This window comes from Meleagris gallopavo, chromosome 1 (genome assembly GCF_905368555.1).
Source record: "Meleagris gallopavo chromosome 1, MGAL_WU_HG_1.1, whole genome shotgun sequence".
Lineage (NCBI taxonomy): Eukaryota > Metazoa > Chordata > Aves > Galliformes > Phasianidae > Meleagris > Meleagris gallopavo.
In genome coordinates this window covers 192,734,082-192,755,827 of record NC_139404.1, presented here as the reverse complement: position 1 = coordinate 192,755,827, position 21,746 = coordinate 192,734,082, and the positions used below count along the sequence as shown (strand labels likewise).

Sequence of the window (21,746 nt, the reverse complement as noted above, 5' to 3'; positions counted from 1 at the left end):
CCCAGCAGAGCGCTGGGAAAGAAGAAGGTCAAAACTTGCCATCAGTAGAAGGAAAATTCCAAAGAAGAAGGAAACCAGCAAACTCTTTACCTTTCCCTACTCACAGTCTGTAGCATGCATAGACCCACTCCTCCACTGCACAATGTCAAACAGAACAATGTCAGTTGCATCCTGAAAAGAGAACCCCTGCAATAAGCAAGCCATAAAAGTAAAGAATTTTAGGAGCAGCTGGCACATGTCGTGTCATAGCTTGTGGCTGAATCCAGCGTTTGGGATGAAAGGGAGATTTTAAATGATAAATGCTTTGCCCATACGCCACAAGGGCCACCAGCCAACACTCACAGTGTGTTGTTTCATAGCTCGGCCCCAGATTGCTTGCTGCTGTCGTGCAGGATTTTCACAGCTTGCAATGGCAGATTTGGAGGCTTTGGGGAACTTTTATGTGGGATGAAAAGGAGAAAGAGAGAACCCTCCGCCTTACATTGCCATGCGATAAAGCAAATGGAATCCTCCAAACACCGATGTCTAGACAGTGCTGACTTCTTTGTCTTTGGGAAGAGGGATTAGGACAGAAATCCGGCTGCACCGTCCCTTGTTTGATGTAAAGCTGGAAGACACTTTGGGCTGGATGCCTGGCAACGCTCCAGAAACCACTTTATTATGAAGGAAGTGAAGAAAAGGAGGTCTGTAAGGCAGGAGAGTAAAACTGCTGCCCAGCAGTCACAGCAATTAAGAAAGCCGTCTTGATGAAGAGGAAAAAACACTGGAATAGAACCCAAAGGCTCCAAAGAGCAGGAGAGAGCCATTCTGAGATGAGGTCAGGACTCCAGAGGGGATTACCTTTTCAATTTGAGACTGAATGCTATAGACATGCCTTGAAAAGCTGGCTGGAGTGATTCTGCTGATACCATGGATGACCCCATAACGTCTGTGTGCTCGAGCCCCAGTGAAGTATCAAAAGTGAACGCTGAAAACTCAGGGAGTTAAGATCAAAAATGTCAGGACTAAAAAGTGCCTTCTCCTTCCTTCCCTGTACATTAAAATAAAACTTGCTGATGTTTTTGTATACCTGGCATCATTAGGGGCCCTCTTCTCCCAGGTAAAGAGATAGAAGGAGAGGAAATGGCCTCAAGTTGTGTCACAGAAGGTTCAGCTTGGATGGTAGGAAAAAAATGATCTTCAAAAACTGATAATGCACTGGCACAGCCTGCCCAGGATGGTGAGGGAGGAGTCCCTGTCCATGGAGGAGCTCAAGAACAGCAGGGATGTGGCACTGAGAGACAGTCAGTGGGCATGGTGGGATGGGTTGGGTTGGGGATCTTGGAGGTCTTTTCCAATCCTTATGATTCTACATGATCTCAACTCGAAAACATCGAGCCTAAGTACAGACTTCTGGGAGAAGCATGGAATGGATTTCAAAGGAAGGAGGGCCTCTCCTGAATGTGAGCCAGTTCTGCCATCACCTGAACCTGCTTTTATTAGGATTTTGTATGGTCCCACTCCCCCAAACACTGCAATATCTGGAAAGGGAAAGGAAGGGGAAGGAAGGGGAAGGAAGGGAAAGGAAGAAGAGAAAAATTCTAATCAGTGCTTTAAGTCTAACTTTTGATTCTGATTGCACCATCCTTGCCAAAGACTGGCTTTTCCCAAAATCATGAATAAATGAGCTCAATTCCTGGTACACACCATCTACTCCTGCTTACAAGCTTCCTGGAAAAGGGGAGACCTCCCCATGGCAAATCACATGCACTGCCTTCCACAAATAGCCATCAGCAAACATAATATCTGAAGCAAAAGCATATGCTTTAAGCTCTCAGAAAAGCAAATATTGCAGAGATGGCAAATTTTTATGAATGTCCAACTGCGAAGGCAAAAGAAACAGTTCTTTGTATAAAACTGAGCCTGACTCATAAAAAAACAAGCCTTCAGCTACTGCTAATTTCCTCCTTTGCAATCATTTGATTGCAGAGGGGGAAGGAACCACTAGAAATTGTTTACACTGTGTAAGAAAAAGCCCAAGCAATGGGGAACAGTGATGTTAATGAGCAAGAGGATAACGCTCAGCAGGCAACTGCTAGCAAAAAATCATTCAGCACGCCTGAGATCCCTTTTGTCATCTTATCTCCATAAAGAATCTGGAAAGCCATGACGTAGTAGAATCGTAGAATCATAGTACTGGGTACTCAAAATATGAGAGACTTCACCATTTGTTCGGTTGTCCCATTTTCCAATTACGGCCTGCCAAAAAATAAATTGAAAAAAAAAAAACGTATCAGTCGAATAATGAGTAACACAGGTTTGTTTCTCACCCCAACCTTTGATTGGATCGGACAGAGCGATTATCACAACTCTTCGCAATGGCTCTTTACTTTCATTTTTCATGACAGATAGGGAAGATGAGCCACAAATGGATTCAAACAAGAGGAAAGATGACTCAAAAAATCCCAATCCTGCTCTTTGGCCTCACACCCTCACTAAAAGGTCAGAAAGGTCAGAAATCTGAGGTATGGAGATTAGATGAGGACTGGATAGTACAGGAACTCCTCTATACTAGCATATAGTCACAAGTGTCCTTTCTTTCCCTTTCAATAATTACGGTGGGGATGAGTTGACAGTTGGACTAGACGACCTTAGTGGTCTTCTCAAACCTTAATGACTCTCTAATTGCACGATTCTACATCATTTCCAAGCTTTACCAACAGTCCATGTACTGCACCAAGGCACAATAAATCCTCTGGGTTGTTACTGGAAATCTAACAACGCTAAGTAAGTTACCACATCCACAGGTTAAAAAGAACATTTCTCTATTTAAAATATACGTGAAGTTCCGTCCAACTGCTTTACAGCTTCGTTGCTTCTAATTGTAGGAGGCTCACGCTCTCTTCAAGCCCAATCACTGTACTTCACACTAAACTCTAATTATACAATCTAGCACAAAAAAGGCAGAGATACAACTCTGTAACAAGCTTAGGCAAAACCGAAGGCCCACAGAGGGCTAAATCAAAAGCTGGCTCACACCAACTCTATTCTTTGTGCAGCCAACCAAGACTAATTAATGCTTTTAATGTCAGTTTACCCCTTTTGGCACTATAAATCAGAACACACAGCCTTTACGAGCTAACAGAAGAATCTGTGAAAGGTGTAGCTTATTAACCAAACTCACACATTCAAATGCATTTAATCAGAAACAGGTATATTTAGCAGCATTGTAGTCGGGGAGCAGAATCATCTACAGGCTGCACGCAGAGAACATTCATTTATCAATACAAACAAGGCTGGCACGCCGGGAAGAGGTGGTAAATTATACATCTGAAGGAACAAAGGAAGGGCCATCATTTCCAGCATGGCTTTTGTTGGAGCAGAAATGCGGACCGAGAGCCGCGGGGAAGCGCTGCAGGGAATGGGGAACTCGTGCTGCCCATGCACTGCAACCTCCCAGGCAAAAGCCTTCGGGATCTGGGAGCACTTCTGCACTTCTCCAGCAAGAATGGCAAGCAGCACTCTAGCAGACCTCCTCCCATCACCTCACTGGCAAGGCCTCGAGGCGTTTTCTCGGCACGCTGCACTCGTTCGGATGGAGTTTGAGGAGTTTTCTGCCTTCGTGTCTTCAGGAAATGCACAGCTCCATTTGTGGTTTTGAAATCCACGACTCAGAAGTAAAGTATACACATAAAAATAGACATAACCGCATCGCTTTGCTCTCTATGCATAAGCCATGATGCCTGCTCACTGCAGGTCTGCTGGATCCCAGTCCCTACCAACAGGTTCCCAAAGGCCATGCATGACTACGAAAAGATGTCGGGGCCAATGAGCTTTTCACTGACATCCATACGATGAGATACAGCTACAATGCATTTCCTAGGCTCAAAGAAGGAAAAAAGACCATAGGCTCATCTGTCATAACGTCATAGAATTTTTAAGGTTGGAAAAGAACCTGTAAGATCCCCAAGTCCAACCCCAACCCATACCCACCATGCCCACTGACCACGTCCCAAAAAATGTTTTCAGGAAGAGAAAACTCACATGAAGCGAGGATGGATAAAGTAATTAAGGATGCATAATGTAATTAAGGATGGAAAAATGTAATCGAGGATGGCCAAAGATGTCAAGGATGGTCAAAATAATCACAGGTCCCAAACCCTGTCCACCTCTGTATTTATGACTGGTGTGGGAGAGGGAAAACAGAACCCAAATTCCAGCAGCTTGAAGCACCCAGAGTTGTTTTGGGGTACACTTAAGAGAATCTGGCATCCTGATCAGGTGGGTGGCAACGCTGTCCATGGCAAGGGTTGGAACTGGATGGGCTTTAAGGTCCCTCCCAACCAAAGCCATTCTATGGTCTGTGATCTTAATGGGTCCTGAAGCTCATAGTGCTACGCTTTTTCTCACCAGCTACATAATTACCTGAAATGCAAACCTCCTCAAAGGAGGGCTCTGAAGCAATGGGTAGTGCTCCTGTGCCCTGATCTACGCTCCATCTACCCGCACAGCACTACAGTGTAGATACAAATACACTCCTGCCTGCATTTTCCAAGCCATGAGATGAGCAGCGTGCTCTGAACTCAGGCATTTTCACAGACATAAACACATTAAAAAACCCACAACGTGTGCAGAAAAACTACATTTTAAAACATGGACAATATTCTAACACAACCTATTCCCCTCCTCTACACATCAATCAGAGGAAAAGAGGGAATGTGACTCACCCTGGCCTGGGTACCACCATCATTAGACAGCATCGTGGACAGGGATCTCACTTCACCCTACCTCTGGATCCTGGGACCTACAAAGATTGGTGCTACAGATGGCATCATCCAGACCATATGTGCTCTCAAAGGAAATTCCTGTCCTAGAGCAGAGCTTTGTGGAGTATTGTGGACCCCACAAAACTGGCACCTCATGACTTTAATGGTTTTTTTCCAACCTTAAAGATTCTATGGAAGACTCACAAGACTCCAGACCAGAAATTCTCCACGTGAAATCAGAAATTCTGAGGTGAAGGGAGAATCCATGAAGTCCAAAGAGGTTTAGCCACTAGGAATCACAGAACCACGGAATTACAGAATTGCTTGGTTGGAAAAGACCCTACAGATCATCAAGCCTCACCTCAACCCAACCATCCTCCCCTAACTCCAACAGCCCTCTGCTAAATCATGTCCCTGAGCACCACATCCAAAGGGTTTTTAAACACACCCCAAATTCCATCCACACACACTGCACACAGACAGCCTAATGCTAAAATGCATTTCTAAATGTTTACCTCAAGCCCAACCATTAACACAGATAAGAGAGGTTATTTTTAGACATACATGGGCTTTCCACATTGTGATTAACTATTTAATTGCTGGCATTCCCCTGGATTTGGCAGGGAAAAGGGATGAGGGTTTTACTTCCTGAGCAGGAAACAACCTGAGTAGACAAAGTTAAGAGGTCAGCACAACGCCCACCAGAAGTTTAACTGAATTCTTCTCTCCTTTCATTTCCAAACACCCCAATCTCTCAGCGATTCAGCTCCACCTCTGCCACCTTCCTCCTTCACTGTTCATCCACTGTGAGCCCTTCTCTTTGCCCCCAGCCCTTCTGCAGCCCTGCATTTCTGCTTGCTCTGCTCAGACAAAGCAGCACAGCCCCACCTATGCCTCCCGTTGCTGCTGTGGGGGGCAGTAAAAGAGGACAAGTGGAGAGTCAAGGTCCTCTTTTTCCCTTTGTCCTTCTTTTCTGGTTTGATATTCAAGAGAAAAGGAGCCATCACTGCCGCAAGATCAGCAAAAGCAAAGTTTTGCTGAAACCTCTGGCACTGTCCCATCCTACTTGGGACGTGTGGAGGGAAGGAGAAGAAACATCAGCCTGCTTTCATCCATAAGCCAACAGCAGGCATTGAACCAGAGCAGGGCTCTTCCCAGTGCTGGGCTGGAACACTGGGAATCGGGCTAAAATGTTGGGAGAGCAAGGGAGACAGCATGCACCAGTGTTCAGTGCAAGTGCCATAATGCAACGGATCCCTGTGCAGAGAGCATCCATCAGCACTGCTGCTCTCTGCCTGCATCTGCTTTTCAGCAGCTCTGACTCGAGTGGGAGCAGAAGTCAGTGGGTAGCCCAGCTGCTGACATTTAAGGTTTGTGTTACTAAGCAATCAGCAACACACATAAAAAGGGGGAATAAAAAAAAGTCTATTTTTTGCCACAGTCCTGCGCAAAAGCAGCTGGGTTGGGTCAGGCTGACACTTCAGCTGTCCTGGTGTTTTCTCTGCAGTAAGAGCAGAGCATGAATAGCCAGGGGAAAATTCACCTTCAGGGCAGACACGCAGTGATGCTTTCCAAGCTGGATGTGGCTCTGGGCAGCCTGGTCTGGCAGTTGGCAACCCTGCACATAGCAGGGGGGTTGAAATTAGATGATCACTGTGGCCCTTTTCAACCCAGGCCATTCTATGAGTCTATGATTCTATGATTCTGTGATTTCTTTTACGGAAAGCAGCAACAGAAACTGATAGAAAACCATCTATAGGGAGATGACAGAGCTGCATATGAGGACTGTCCCTTTGCCAACCCACTGATTTTGACCCAACTGATGCCTTTTGCCTTCTTTTGGATACAAAACAACTGTATTTACTAAGATGACACAAAGACTATCAACCACTAAAAAGCCAACTCGTGCGATTCTTTACAAGAGCAGCAAACACCTACTGTGCATTCCATCCCAGTCCTCATTTCCTCAGACTTATTAACTTTATAAATCAGCACAGTATTTCCATTAAAACGTAACCATCTGAGTACACCATGCAAACGTGAGTCAGTACCTCTTGTGAACAAACTTCCTTGGGATGGAGATGATCCGGATGGCGATTTGCCTTCGGCTGCGGGGCAGTGGGACTGGTCACAGCATTCCACAGCTCTAAAGGAACAACAGAAAGAGAATCATCAGTAAGGCTCTGTTGGCAAACCCAATGCACGGGAAGCATGGCTCGTCCCAGCACGGAGATGCCATCTTTGCACTGCAGCAAGAGCAGCAAGGCGTGTGTGTACGAAACAGACCCACTGCACTGGGTGGGTGCATCTACTGCAACTCCCTTCGTTTAACCTCTAAAAATCTAAAGAACATGTTTTTTCCATCGGGATTTCCACCAGATTATTCAGCATTTGCATCCTCTCTTCAACCAAGACTGAGAATCTTCCTGCAGGCACCAGCTATGCTTGGTGGCTTTGGGTTGGGTACTCACACGCTGCATTTTGCACTAAGGCTGTATGAGCTGAAATTCAATGCTTTCCTATATCCTGCTGGAGGACTGCATACATCTAGAAAGAGCCAGCATCAGGAGCAGATAACCCAGAACCAGGGTCTTCTCAGCTTCCAAAAAGGAGAAAACATGGGAACTGTGATTATTTAAATACTCAGCCAGTTCCTGGGCAGGGGTTTGGTTTTAGGCCAACCAAGCTTTACATGGCACTCCCACACCTTCCTCTCCCAGCTGATAGGAAAACTGAAGGAGATGACAGTGAAAGAGCCCACTGCACTACTCAGGGACAGCTCATGGGCAGCGTGGGGGATACACAGAGGAGCAAAAACCCCAATGTTTGCAAACCAGGATCCATATTTCTTGTGGGTCAGCTGATTTCACCACCCTGGGACCAAAGGGCTTGCAAGGAGAAAGATGGAACCAAGGGAAAAGATGGAGAGATATATTCGCTTTTCAAGACATTCTTGGGATCCCCTCCTGGAGGACAACACCACTGGGGATGGCATCCTTAGAATAAAGCCAAAAAACACAGTGCTAGAGCCTGACATTAGGGGTAATCTTGATGCTGTGACAACCAAGAGCTCAGCACTGGACCTGTCTGTTTGAAAAGAGTCTGTGGTGAGGGGGGGTCAGCCTCTGCTCCAGAGAAACAGTGATAGGATGAGAGGTGACAGCCTCACGTTGCACCAGGGGAGGGTCAGGTTGGATACCAGAGAAAATTCCTTCTCCAAAGAGCTGTCAGGCAGTGGCACAGCTGCCCAGGGAGTGGTGGGGGATCACCGTCCCTGGGGGTGTTCAGAATGTGGGGATGTGGCACTGAGGAACATGGGCGGTGGGCACGGGGGGGTGGGAACCCTGGACGCCTTTTCCAGCCTCAATGATGCTACGTGCACACGGTCGCCCTCTCTCCTTCTGCCTTATAACACAGTGTGTGTGTTGCTTGGAGATTCCTCACATTTTTGGGGGTTTCTGGCTTCCTTTGCAGCCTCCCAGTTCAATGACATAACTACAGAATGTAACAAACCGTCTCCAGGAGAGAGAGGAAAAGCAAAGTGAGCTCCAGCTAAAGGACGACTTGACAAATCTCATCACATCACGCTCAGCGCTGGCAAATGAGTCTCTCTTGGAGCACATTTTGTACTTGGAGTAGCCTCAGTGCTTCAGGAGGTACCAAATATAACACAGCCCCGTTTTAACTTCCTTCCAGGAATACACACAGCCATTTATCAAGAAGACGTGGGCTGCAGCTTCACTTCCAAAAGCTTCGGTAACGTTTTGTCAAATTAAAGAAGTGATTCCTTTTGCAGCGAGAAAGAAACAAGAAAAGCAATCTGGGTGCCAGAAACCCGGGTGCAACCCCTTCCCCATAGGCTGCAGCCCCCCAGCATCCTCGAGTGTGCCCAACCTATGGGACCAACCCTCTTCCCACCCATTTTACGCTCAATCTAGATGCCTTCGCCCTCATTGCTTCACCTTAGTAGCTGCATTTGTCAAGTTTTGCTTTTTTTTTTTTTTTTTTTAAGTTATTATTTTTACATCTCTACACCTCTATGGTCACAGAAGCCCATAAATTCCTCTATGCAACTCCTGGAGGAGTGCCACGTGTGCTGAATGCACAAGCAGTGCTTTCCTTCCATAAGTCCAGCTTGGTTTAGCAGGGCAGTGCTGCAGTGACCTTCAGGGCAGGAGATTACCAGCAACTTCATCTTTCCACTATTTTCCATCTGTAAACAAATAGACAGAAGGGCTGTGCCCACCTCCTGTTCACCCCATCACTGGGTCTTCCATCAGCCACAACAGCATCAGCACCTCCCTTATTTTTCTGCCCAGCAGGCACTCAGTACAATCACCCCTTGGGGTTATTTTTAAGGTTCTTTTCTGTTTTATTCTTGACCAGAAGTCAAAGCTATTAGGTTCCTTATAATTCTATGCTGCTGCTGCGAGGAGATAGAGGCTGTCCATTACCTACAAAGCATCACTGCCCTCCTCCTCTCTTTCAACAAACACTCAGAAATGGTCAGAACTCAAGACAGATCACTCAAACGAATACTAGCAAAAATCTACTTTTGTACGAATTCTGTACGACACTTATTAGACATTTAGACAAGGAAAACATATTTTAAAGAGAAAACGTCACACGAGGAGCCAAGGGTGGACATAAAAACCAGCCTTGGATTGCTGGAGCTGAGGGGCTTTGCTCTGCTTTGGCTGTTGAAGTTTCTGGATGCTGCTACAGCCCACATAGATTTAGAACCATAGAATCATTCAGGATGGAAAAGACCCCCAAGATCTCCAAGCCCACCCCACTATGCCCACTGCCCACATCCCTCAGTGCCACGTCCCCACGGCTCTGGGACACCCCCAGGGATGGTGACCCCCCCACTCCCTGGGCAGCCCATGGCAGTGCCTTACAATGCAGCTTCTTTGCTCGTCTGCCAGATTTCTACAAGTGGAAAGCCACCCCAGTTCAGGGTCAGGGCTCTTGCATCTCCTGCTCACTGCTCTCAGTTTCCTACGGGCTCCTTCAGAGAGCCAAAGGTGCAGCAGCTTGTTGAATAAATTCATTAACTGAAGGAGAATGCGTTCTGCTCAAGTTTCCCATTAACTTCTAATTTTACTAATTGTTAGATTACATGCTCTAGCTTTTAAAGCAATTTACCTCTATCAAATTGAGCAAAGAAACCCAACAAAGGATTCCTGCAGCTTACTCCCTGAGTCCTCCCTTCCCTCCCATTGCTTTTGGTGCCAGAAAGTTTAAACCCTTTAACATTTCCTTATAAGATTACTGGGGCTACTTAGTAAGAAAACTCGTTACCTACTACCTTCATCAATTTGGAAGCAGGCAGAATATTCTTCATTTTATTTCTATCCTCCTCTGCTATGACCAACACTTAAGTTTGCTTCTTTTCACCATTACGGTGATCTCACAATTATTCTTCAGTCATATTTCCATCCATTTCTATCCTTTTCTATCCATTGCTTTTGTTCCTCTATAAAAATCAAGACTCCAGAGGTAAGAGCCAGGAACAAGGATTATGAAATCGATTAAGAATTAATTAGAAAACACATTGTGTAAAAATCTCACCTTGGCAGACTGCGTATTGCTAGGGCAAAGCTGTGTTGGCACAACTCATTTAAAAACACACTCCATGACTTATCAAATGAAGATAAAAACCTTCACCGAGTTCCTGACATGCTGTAGAGTACAAACACAGCCTTTCCCAGCTGAGGAAATGACTGTATCCAGTTGGATGGCACCATGCAACTTTCCTCCTGAGCCAATTTTCTTCCTCAAAAACCTTCCCTACTGATGGAATACTACGGTCGTCCAACGGGACATTTATCATGATTTTGGAAGGAAGAGAAAAACATCATGAGCTAAAATCCCACTGGACAAAGTCTAGCAATGCTTGGATGGAGCCAGGCACTCAAGCACCCACTGTATTTAAGTCCTATTCCATTGGTCTACTCAACACTACTCAACACCACATCGGTCTTAGCCAAAAGGCCAAAGAACCATTCTACGATTCCACAGCCCTGTGTTTAAGCCCCTGGGCATCCCAACCTAGCAAAACCAAGAATCTTCAGCTCCAGTGAGTAAAACTCACTGAGATTACTTAATGAACATCCCTCTGCACAGTCCCCAGGTGCTCCTATCCCCACGTACTTTCAGCCTCAAAGCACCATCTTCTCCCAATGCTGCACAGAATCATAGGCTCACCAAGGTTGGAAAAGACCTCCAGATCGTCCAGTCCAGCTGTCCACCTATCACCAATAAACCATGTCCCTCCACACCACGTCTAAACGTTCCCTGAACACCTCCAGGTCCAGCACCAGTCCAACGTTCCGGGTTGTGTCCTTGTATCAAACACAATTTCTAATTCTAGACAGGAAAAAATATTCAAAGGCACAGAAGTAGACGGCTAAAGTCGTTCACCTCCTGTTTTCATCAACGTTACACCACCATGGTATTGTGGAGTTGCTATTCTCTCTTGTGCAATCTGTACTTTCTAAGACACCTAGAGGTCATTAAGCCACAGACAACTTTGCAGTCAAAAGAAAGCAAGTTAATTACCTAAGTACAGCGTTAACTGAAACCATTTGCTACACCACTGGCAATCCTGAACCTTCAAAGTCTTGGAATCACTGGAAAAGATTTCTATGATCCCCAAACTCAATCCCTACCCATCCCACCATGCCCACTGCCCACATCCCATCAGTGCCACATCCACACAGCTCTGGAACATCCCCAGGGATGGTGACCCCCCACAATCCCTGGGCAGCCCACGCCAGTGCCTGACTGCACTTTCAGAGAATAAGCTTTCCCTAACATTGAATCCGAACCTCCGCTGGAAGAACTTAAGACCATTACCCCACTCCTTAAGAAAACACAGGAAAATTTCTATTCTAAAGTTAAATGCAGCAATCACCTTAAAAACTAAAATTAAACTTTACAACTACAGCAGCCTCAGTTTGACCTTTCTCCGTCCTGAAAAAAAAATAAAAATCCAAGAATAACATTCTATTACAAGCTTTCATAGCACTAAAAAAAGAGGGATTAACGAGAACATGACAGACAATCTACTCAGACATGAGGACAAGCATCGACAGAGTTCCATTCTCATATAACCTTTGCTCACATAGCGAATAATTGAAGGGCTACAGCTCAAAGGCATTAGGCTGGGAGCAAGGAGACAGTGGAGAGAGTTGACCAGGGACATTTGTCATAGAGCTTCATGCATGTAGATGCTAAATCAGATCATCCAGACCAGAGTTCAGTTCTTTTCAGGACACATCCAAAAATAAACTAAATAAAACCAGAAGTATTGGCAATGTTTATATACATATACATATATATATATCAAATTAGATCCACCTGGAGGAATCGGAAGCCCAAAACATCTGTGGGATCACTGAGCAGGAAAGAAAGGCATGGAAAAAAGTAATTTTGGAAGGCAGACCTCAACACAGGAAGCCCCAGTGGCCGTGTTGGCTCACAGCTCTTCCTCTGCTTCCTCCCTTGAAAAACTGCCCCGTGCCTCAGTACCAGCACAGCCCTCCTGCAGCCATCAGCAAAGCAGCCTGGAGAACTCACCTAGGTTAAAAATAATCCTTTTCTGCTGTTCTCTGAGCTGGCTGAGCAGAAGGCTGCTCTGTCACACCAATGTGGTGACGGGAGGACAAGCAGAACTTGAGCCAACGTCGGTGTTCATGGCCATGTCAGTGCTGATGACCATCAACACCGTCAGTGGGCATGGAGGGATGAGTTGGGGTTGGGTTTGGGATCTGAGAGGTCCTTTCCAACCTCAGTGATTCTCTGAGTCTACAATTCCAAGTCATCCAGCCTTGCAAAGAACGATGGAGTATCTCAAGTTGGAAGGGATCCACAAGGATCATCAAGTCCAACTCCTGGCACCATAAAGCTTCACAAAGTTCTTCTAAGAAGACACACTTTTACTAAACAGGGACTATGTCACAAATTTACTAAAAGAAGGTATCCACAAAATTTAATTATTAGGTGTGCGTCCCAGAGCCTGTCTTTCACTGACACTCCTTTAATTTACCCACTGGATGAAGTCCCCCAGGGAAATGTTCTCTCTTGGGGAAAACCAGGTGTTTCCAGCAACAAAAGACATGCTTTTCAAAACAGTTTATTCATTTGTTGCATGGAATAATATTTTTAGGGACAGTGAGATAAAGCAAAGAGCACGACATGCATGTCTACACAGCCTGGCTGGTTTTATCCATCCTTGTCCTGTTGGGCCATGTGGAGGTTTGTGGACAAACGCCAAAACAGAATTACACGTTGCCAGTAGTTGCCAGTAGTCCTTGATCCCTTCTTGATGTTTTGCTAATACCACTACAGAAGGCAGACGTGTGATCTTTTCCCCACTATCCTCATGACAATAAAATCAATTTGCAGCTTGTCGCATTGACACGGATACTCTTGCAGCAGTCATTTCCATTTGAAAAATCAGCCAAGGTACATTGCTTCCATCATTGTTTTGTCTGTATAATCTGTGTCTGGTGGTACTTAGGGACCTGGGTTAGTGGACAATATTGGTGGTAGGTGGATGGTTTTGTCAGTGACTCTTCTGTGCCAAGAGCTTGCACTCCATCCAGCTGTACCAAGTCTTGGAAGCAGGAGTTCTGGTCAAAAAAGTGACTCACAAAAGCAGCGTTTAACTTATCCACGAAGTTTCCCTAAGCAATCGTTGTCCCAATTAACAACTTAACAGATCTTTTGTCTTCCACCACACCCAAAGCACACACATGTTGACTGCTACCAGAGCAGCATCCCTGCACTCAGCTACACTTAATCAAGTCATTTATTGAGCCAGAAGCACAGATTAGGTAATTTTAATTTTAATTTTAAGGCGGGCAACTCCTTATCCACTGAGGTGTTCCCGGTGTTCATCACAGCTATTCAAGGATTGACTGCTTTTCAATAACAAACTCATTTCTAAATAAGTTGAAAAGCAATTACAAGCCAGTTAAGTCAACACTTCTTTCACTAGGGTCTACTGAGCACTTACGAAGCAGTACAAGTCTCTCCTTCCTTCCTTGAGAAGTCATTACCCATTGCTGTCACCATAGACCTAATTTTTCGCCACTTGATTCCCTTCGACAAGCAGAGCAACATCACTAAAAACGCAATGAGAAGTTAGAATGACATCCATCACTTCTTCTACTGAATAATCACAGCAAAACCTACGCCCCACACTTTCCATCTGCTCCTCCATGCTTTTTCATTCTGCCTTGCAGGTTCCAACTTTGAAGATTCTTCATAGAATCACAGAACCATAGAATGGCCTGGGTTGCAAAGGAGCACAGTGCTCACCCAGCTCCAACCTCCTGCTGTGTGCAGGTCACCAACCAGCAGCCCAGGCTGCCCAGAGCCACATCCAGCCTGGCCTTGAATGCCTGCAGGGATGGGGCATCTTCTTGCACACAAAAGGTGACTTTTCCTTAAACAGCTCATAAAAGTGCATCTTTCACCCATTCTCCTTTACACAACAGTGTTTCCACTCTCACATTCTCCTCTCATCACATTACCTTCTATTTAAAATGCAGCTTCCCAAGAAATGGCCACGTTTTTGTGTAAAGTGCATACCAAAATCAAGCAACAAGGCCAAGCTCATCTTTTCCCTCTCTACTGATTAGGGTGAGAAACATTCCAAAGCAATAGCATAAGAGAGCCACTGCCAAAGCAAAGCATCTTCTGCTCACGCACCCATAATTTACTATGAGAAGCCACAGTATATCTTCCAACAGCCCCAAAAATATGCCAGCAGAACACATTCTAAGCCATCACCCTGCCCATGGATGCCTCACTAAGATACCTGCACAGCCTCATCCTCGTGGGATCTGACCACAAAAACACATGATGTTATTCTCTTTGTACATTTCTGCAAGAGAGAATGGTAGGAAGTGTCCCTCTTGTAGAGATAAGAAATAAACCACATTATTTAGACTCCAATCTAACCCCCATATGGAACATAAGAATTCAGCCCCCACTGAACCACTGAACCCACTGAACTCTTGAATTCCTCTGCACATCTTGGTGATGGAGATGTACCCAGGCCAAGGAGAAAAATGCATTTCAGCTTTGATAGTCGTTGTGTGTTTTGGAGAACCTCCAAATGTGCTGAAGCCTCCAAACACGCCAGAACCCTCCAACCTCTGCTCCCAAAATCCCTTCTTTCCACCACATCACGGCCATTTCGGGATGAGAGCTGCAGCCATTTCGTGCCCCCAGAAACCATACCATAACTCCACCTCATTCCATGCATTACAAAGTGGAAGTTCTGCCCTTGGTTTGGCAGTTTTTTATACCGCGTAATAGCAATTAATTCCCCTTGGCATAATTTATATGAATCATTGATTTCATACAGATAGCTAGGAAAAAAAAAAAAAGCCCTATTAAGTCATCTCAGTGACCCCACCATCGCTGCCGGATTGTTCCCGGCAGCACATTTTCCATGCTTGTTTTAAATGTGCTTGCCACAGCATAAGCACAATTGTCTGCAAAGCAGAGACATGTTTCACTAACATATGCTCCAAGTCAACACGGTGGTGGAAATCTTCAATTTACGACTAAATATTGCACTGCACTCTTATTCCTCCAAATAGACTTTGGTGTCTCTTGAGGGAACGAAAAAGGGCTGTTTGTATTTCTGTGCGCTGCAAAAATCTGTAATGAATTCTTCTCTGGTGATCTCTGAGTTGAACCCAAGGTGGGCACGTCCAGCAGGCTCGGATGCACATCAAGAGGACCAGGATGCCCTGGAGGAGGAGGATGCTGACCACTTCTGGAAGCACAAATAGTAAAGACGTGCAGAGTATTTTTGGAGTGTTCGGAGGAATTGGGCTTGTTTTATTGTTTTGGTTTGGGGTGTTTTTGATCTTTACGAGAAAAGATGGATGAGATGTTCTTCATGGAACTCCCACAGGCTCATTATGGGAAAGCAAAGCTGGAAAAGCCATGCACTCACTCCTTGCTTCAAGGCAAAACTGGAGCTATTCCTGGCAGAAGTGATTCTGAAACCTGTTGTTAGAAACCCACCCAAAGGGGATTCCCACGTTTCCTCAGGCAACAGGTTCAGGGTTTGTGGCTCATTCCCCTCCACCCCAATGTGTAACCTCTGTCAAACTTATCTGTTACCTCTTATCACCCCACACCTCTGAGAAACACGCACCATCCTGCCCATAACCTCCCTGCAGGTACAACAGTAGTGAGGTTCCCCTGCACCTTCTCCAGCTCATCCCAGGAGGCTCCTGCTGGTCTCACCCCAGCATCTCCCTGCCCTCCGCGTGCCAAGGAGCCTCCTGCATGGGACGGCTGGATAGCAGGAAGAAATTCTTTCCTGTGAGGGTGGTGAGACGCTGGCACAGGTTGCCCAGCCGGGCTGTGGATGCCCCCTGCCTGGAAGCACTGAAGGCCAGGCTGGATGGGGCTGTGAGCAACCTGGGCTGTGGGAGGTGTGCCAGCCTCCAGCAGGGGGTTGGGAGTGGGTGAGCTTCAAGGTCCCTTCCAACCCAAACCATTCTGTCATTCTATGATCCTATCTCAGATGAAGGATGCTGTGTTTGTCTTTCTTTAGGTGGGTTTCCATCGGCCCCGTTTCCCAATTTACCTCCTTCCCTTGGGCACAAAAAGCAATGCTCTTCCATCAGTTTAGCAAATTCAATCCATTAATTTGCTAAAGGTGCATCCTACCCCATTTACTATACCGCTGAGAGAAAACCAGCCCTCATGGGGCTGTACACAACCAAACTTCTGGTTACATCAAACCACTGAGCTCTGTAATCAGTTTTTCACAAACCTCAGAGCCCATCTCAATATAGAATCATAGATTCGTAGGATCACCAAGGTTGGAAAAGACCTCCAAGATCATCCAGTCCAACCATCCACCTACCACCAATAGTTCTCACTGAACCACGTCCCTCAACACAGTTCCAACCCCCTGCTGTGTGCAGGTCGCCAACCAGCAGCCCAGGCTGCCCAGAGCCACATCCAGCCTGGCCTTGAATGCCTCCAGGGATGCATGGTGGGATGAGTTGGGGTTGGACTTTGGAAGGCTTTTCCAACTTTAACGATTCTGTGATTCTAAGTTGCAAACCCTTCTGCAGAAACACAAATTGAATATTATCCATGCCTTATTTAAAGGCAGAGCATTGTTGTTTTGCTGCTTTGAGAGCCGCGGTCCAAGGGGAGAGAAAGATTTGTCAAAGTAGTGATAAAACACAGCTAAGCAAAATGATTTCATGGCCCACTTTAAGAGCCTCCTATGTGCGCTTCCTTGACCTACTAAAAGCCTTCTGCAATAAAGAGCCAACCATACAAACACACACAGCCCTCCCATGGAAGCCATTACCTTCTAAGTCTTACATCAACAGTGAAGAATAAAAACCAGCTCTCCAGCAAGAAAAAATAGAAGTGCCATGAACTCGTAAGAATTAAAAGTCTGTAATTGCATCTGATATCTCACATTAGATGCCCCAGGTAGAAAATATCCCTTCAATCCTGAGAGAAAAGCTGTTTGGCTTCTGCACTATGTTCCAACCTTCGCTATTCCAGCATCGTATCATCCTCTACAGCTTGGCTTTGGGTGGCACTTGGGGACGCAGGCAGTGGGCACAGTGGGGATGGTTGGGGTTGGCCCTGGTGGCCTTAGAGGTCTTTTCCAACCTTCACGATCCTATGACTCTTGAGAAAAAGCACAACACTGAAGGCAAAGCCAACTGTATGCTCTGCTGCTGGGCAACGCATCCAATGCACGGAGATTTCCAACAGACAGCGGTGCTCCTTAGCACAGGTCAATGTGAACAGTGGATGAGGATAGCTTGGAGAGAGAAGTAAAGGAAAGCATTGGAAAACCACTGACAGTGGGAAAACAGAATGCACACATTTCCCCCTAAGAGCAGGAAATGGCCACCCCAAGAGTATATTCCAAAGTATCAAAGCCATAAAAATGCATCTCCGCTGTTCCATGAACAAGAAGCGAAGCAGAGCCTTTTCCAGACATCAAGCATGCTCCACTTCTGACAAGGAGACTTTGTGTTAATTCTAAGGTATTTCTCAGAATTAATAACAATGGCTGAAAAGCGCAGACCTGTCGGTCTGGGTGCTGGTGCATAAATACACACACGTGCAATTCCATTTCTACATAACATTGCTGGAACCATCTTCAGGCAACACTTCCAAGAGAGGCCCAAGGGCCAAGAAAAACATGAGAGCGAACCCTGGGTGCCTCATCAAACCCTTCCCACAATAAACACTTCCGAGGCACAAAAGGGCATAAAAATGCAAAGTGTTTTACCAACTGCATGGGGAAGGCATATGGCAAAGCCCTGAAACGTTGAGTCTCCTGGATCCAAGACCTACAAGAGGTGAGAAATGAAGAGAGAAAAATGCCCACTTTCTCAGTTGGTAGGAATACCATTAACTGGTATGGAAAGAAAAAGGAAATTTAGTAGAAGCAGCTGCAGTTCTAAATACATCCATTCAGAAATGCAAAGCTGGAGAGACCTGTGAGGACAAAGTACACTCGATGGCTGTTCTGATGGCTGTCCATCACCAGATAGTCAGGGCCATTGACTCCAGTTGGTTGAGCCTCTGGTTCCTTCTTGATGCAAGGTTGCAAAAGGAAAAGACAAGGTAAATTCAATGGGCTCATGAGAAGCATTTGGGATAGCATAGGTCCCGTAAGAAAGGGAGCTGGACTCCGCATCTGTTTTAGCTGGGATGAAAGGACTTGCACTTCATCCTCTTTTCTCTCTGGGATGTCGGGAGGACAGCAGAGCTCAACTGGAAATCATGGAATCATGAAGGCTGGAAAAGCCCTCACAGACCCCTAAGCCCAACCCAGCCCACTCCACCATGCCCACTGCCCACGTCCCTCAGTGCCACATCCCCACGGTTCCGAACACTCACAGAGATGGTGACCCCCCACTCCCTGTGCAGCTGTGCCACTGCTTCACCGCTCTTTGGAGAAGAAATTATCCCCAATATCCAACCTGAACCTCCCCCTGGTGCAACGTGAGGCCATCACCTCTTGTCCCATCACAAGAACCAGAAGGTCTCAGCCCATTACAGCCACCGGCCTGCTTACACAGCCCGAGACCCTGAGACCAGACAACGCTTCATCTCCTTGGACATAAATCATTGCCCTCATAGCCACATCACATCCAAGAATTAACTCTGAAAAGTGCCTGTGCCAAAAACTGCTTCCGAACAATGAACACAAACGATCCCCCAAATCCTCTCCACCTACAATAAGAGACCTACAGAGAAAAACTTGTATGAGTAATAGGAGAGATGTTTAGTGCTACAGATAATGCATCAAAACGCATCCTGCAACCTTCTACACAGCCCCAAAATGAGTAATTACGTGCCAAGAGATATCATCTACTCCACAAATCAAGTCCCCGAAACTACAGACTAAAAATGGTTTTTCAAAAAGTCAATTTATTAGAGATTACTGAGCAGACAGACAGATGAGTGCTCTCGTGTACTTGCTGCATTAACAACCTCTCAAAAGCCACAGGAAAAGGAAAATCAATACTGTGTTTTTTTTTTCCCTCGCATCAATTTATCCACTGCTGAAAAAAGATAATTTCTGTGTGTTGTGGGCACCATACCCAACATTTCCTGCAGCCTGGGAAGATAAAATCAGATGTTGCTGGGTTTAGCTGACTAAACCCAAGGAGGCTGTGGATGCCCCATCCCTGGAGATGTTCAAGGCCAGGCTGGATGTGGCTCTGGGCAGCCTGGGCTGCTGGTTGGTGACCTGTACACAGCAGGGGGTTGGAAGTGGCTGAGCACTGTGCTCCTTTGCAACCCAGGCCATTCTGTCATTCCATGATTCTATGAGATCCTGCCTGGCTGCGCTCAGATTTTGCTTTAGATAAAAACTGAAGTAATTCAAATCAGTGCAGTCTCAGGCACTTGGCACAAGGCAGAGCCTTCTGCTGCTGGTCCCATGCTGCAGCCCATTAGCAATGAACAGTCCACTAAGTGCTGAGTTGATTCTGGATTCCCCACGTTTCCTAATTCAGGCTCCATGCACGCCAAAAGGACTGGGTTACAACTGGAGAGGAACAAAAGGAGTTCTTCAGTTTCTTTACTCAGAGAGTGGTGAGGTGCTGGAACAGCTGCCCAGAGAGGCTGTGGATCCCCGTCCATCCCTGGAGGTGTTCAAGGCCAGCTTGGATGGGGCCCTGGGCAGCCTGGGCTGCTGTGAGATGTGGAGGTTGGTGGCCCTGCCTGTGGTGGGGGGTTGGAGCTTCGTGATCCTTGAGCTCCCTTCCAACCCAAACCATTCTGTGGTGCTGTGAGTGTCAGCTCCACATGAACCAGAACAAATCCCATAACTGCATTCCCTGCAGAGCTCACTGATCTTGCTTCCTCCCATTTCTTTTTCTGGGTTAGCAGTTCCCTCCTCTGTGCTGCGGGCCCCCAAAAAGCTGTGAGGGCATCTTCAGCAATTCTGTGCTGTTGCAGCTGTTTATGAAAGCCTTAAGAATCCCTTAAAATGTGACTATGCATCTGTTAAGACAACAGAGAAGGGCAAGCCCCCTCCCCCCAGCCTGTACCAGTGCATCACTGCTCTTTCCAAGAAGAAAATGTACCTAATATCCAACCTGACCCTCCTTTGGTGCAACTTAAGGCCATTACCTCTCATCCTATCAAAGAGATAAGGTACAAAGCAGCAAGGACCTGGGTGGCAAACACGTGAACTCAAGCAGGAGATCCATGTTGGACCATCCCACCTCTTCCTCTCTGCTCTCCGTGGTTTCCCCATGTTAGCAGCACTGGCCCATCCTCCCGGTGACTCCTGCTTACCTTGAACCCATTGGCCAGTGCAGGGAGTGGGGTTAATCCTAAGCAGCAGTGGTTCCATTAATGGTCCTGCAGGAACAGAGCTGGCTCTGTATGGTGGCTGCTTCCCCCACGTGGCCTCCTTGGGACAGGGGCACTACTGAGACCTGATCCTCATCATTCCTATTCCTTACGCCTACAGTCACATCACCAGCTCCAACCACACAACCACAACCTCAGCCCTGGCTTTGCCCCTCTCTTCTCCATAGAACAACAGAACGGCTTTTGTTGGAAGGGACCTTAAAGATCACCCAGCTCCGACCCTACGGTTGATGGTACAGAGACACGGCAACTGCAGGCAGAGATCTTTGCTGAACCCAAAAGGCTGCCCTGAAGTGTACTGCCAATTTACAAAGCATCAGCCATTAAACATCAAAACTTGAAGCAAAAATTGTTTTGTCACACAGACTTTTTAGGTCGGATATCAGAAAAATGCCCTGAACCCCATTGGGTGGTGGGCACAGCCCTGAGCTGCCGGAGCTCAGGGACTACTGGGACACTGCTCTGACATAGGGTTGGGTTTGGGGTGCTGTGTGGGGCTGAGGGTGGTGATCCCCATGGATTCCTTCCAATATGGGACATCCTACAGTTCTATGATTTGGTCACAGTTGGCCAACACACTCAAAATTAGCGTGGCAGACGTGGGGCTGGAATTGGACAAGTTGTAAGGTCCCTCCCAACCCAAGCCATTCTGTGATGTCACTGCCTCATTTCTTTACAAACCTGGGCTAAAAAAGGAACCAACCATCACCAGCAACATCTATCTTTAGACTCCAAATTCTAAGCAATTCCTTCCTTTGTGCTTCTTTCCTCCCCCCCCCCCCCCGCCCCGCAAATCTCTTTGGCAGAAGTATTAAAGCAGCTGCCACCGAGAGCAGGAATGGAGCTGAAAATGGGAAGAAAGGCAGAGCTCACAGCACAGGAGCTGCACCAGCTGGGTGCCTTCCAGGTCACTGCAGCCCTCCGGCCTCCCAAAGGACAGCCCTGCTGCTCTCCCGTGTGTGCAGAAAGCACAAGCTCTGTGCAGGTAAATCACTGCACGCTATTCAGTTTTCAGAAGGGTTTGCCAATCAGATTAATTTGTTCAAGCCAAAGGAAAAATAAGATAATGCAGATTTTTCATGGGGA

General features: G+C 46.5%; 1 protein-coding gene across 2 annotated transcripts in view; it reads right to left on the bottom strand.

Moving 5' to 3' along the window:
• Positions 1–21,746, bottom strand: part of FAM168A (family with sequence similarity 168 member A) — a 146,134-nt gene that overhangs the window by 96,264 nt on the left and 28,124 nt on the right. For both annotated transcript variants that reach the window (XM_085216646.1, XM_085216647.1), the window contains exon 2: positions 6,797–6,891. The gene's annotated coding sequence lies outside the window, so the exon portion shown is untranslated. The remainder of the gene's footprint in view (positions 1–6,796; positions 6,892–21,746) is intronic.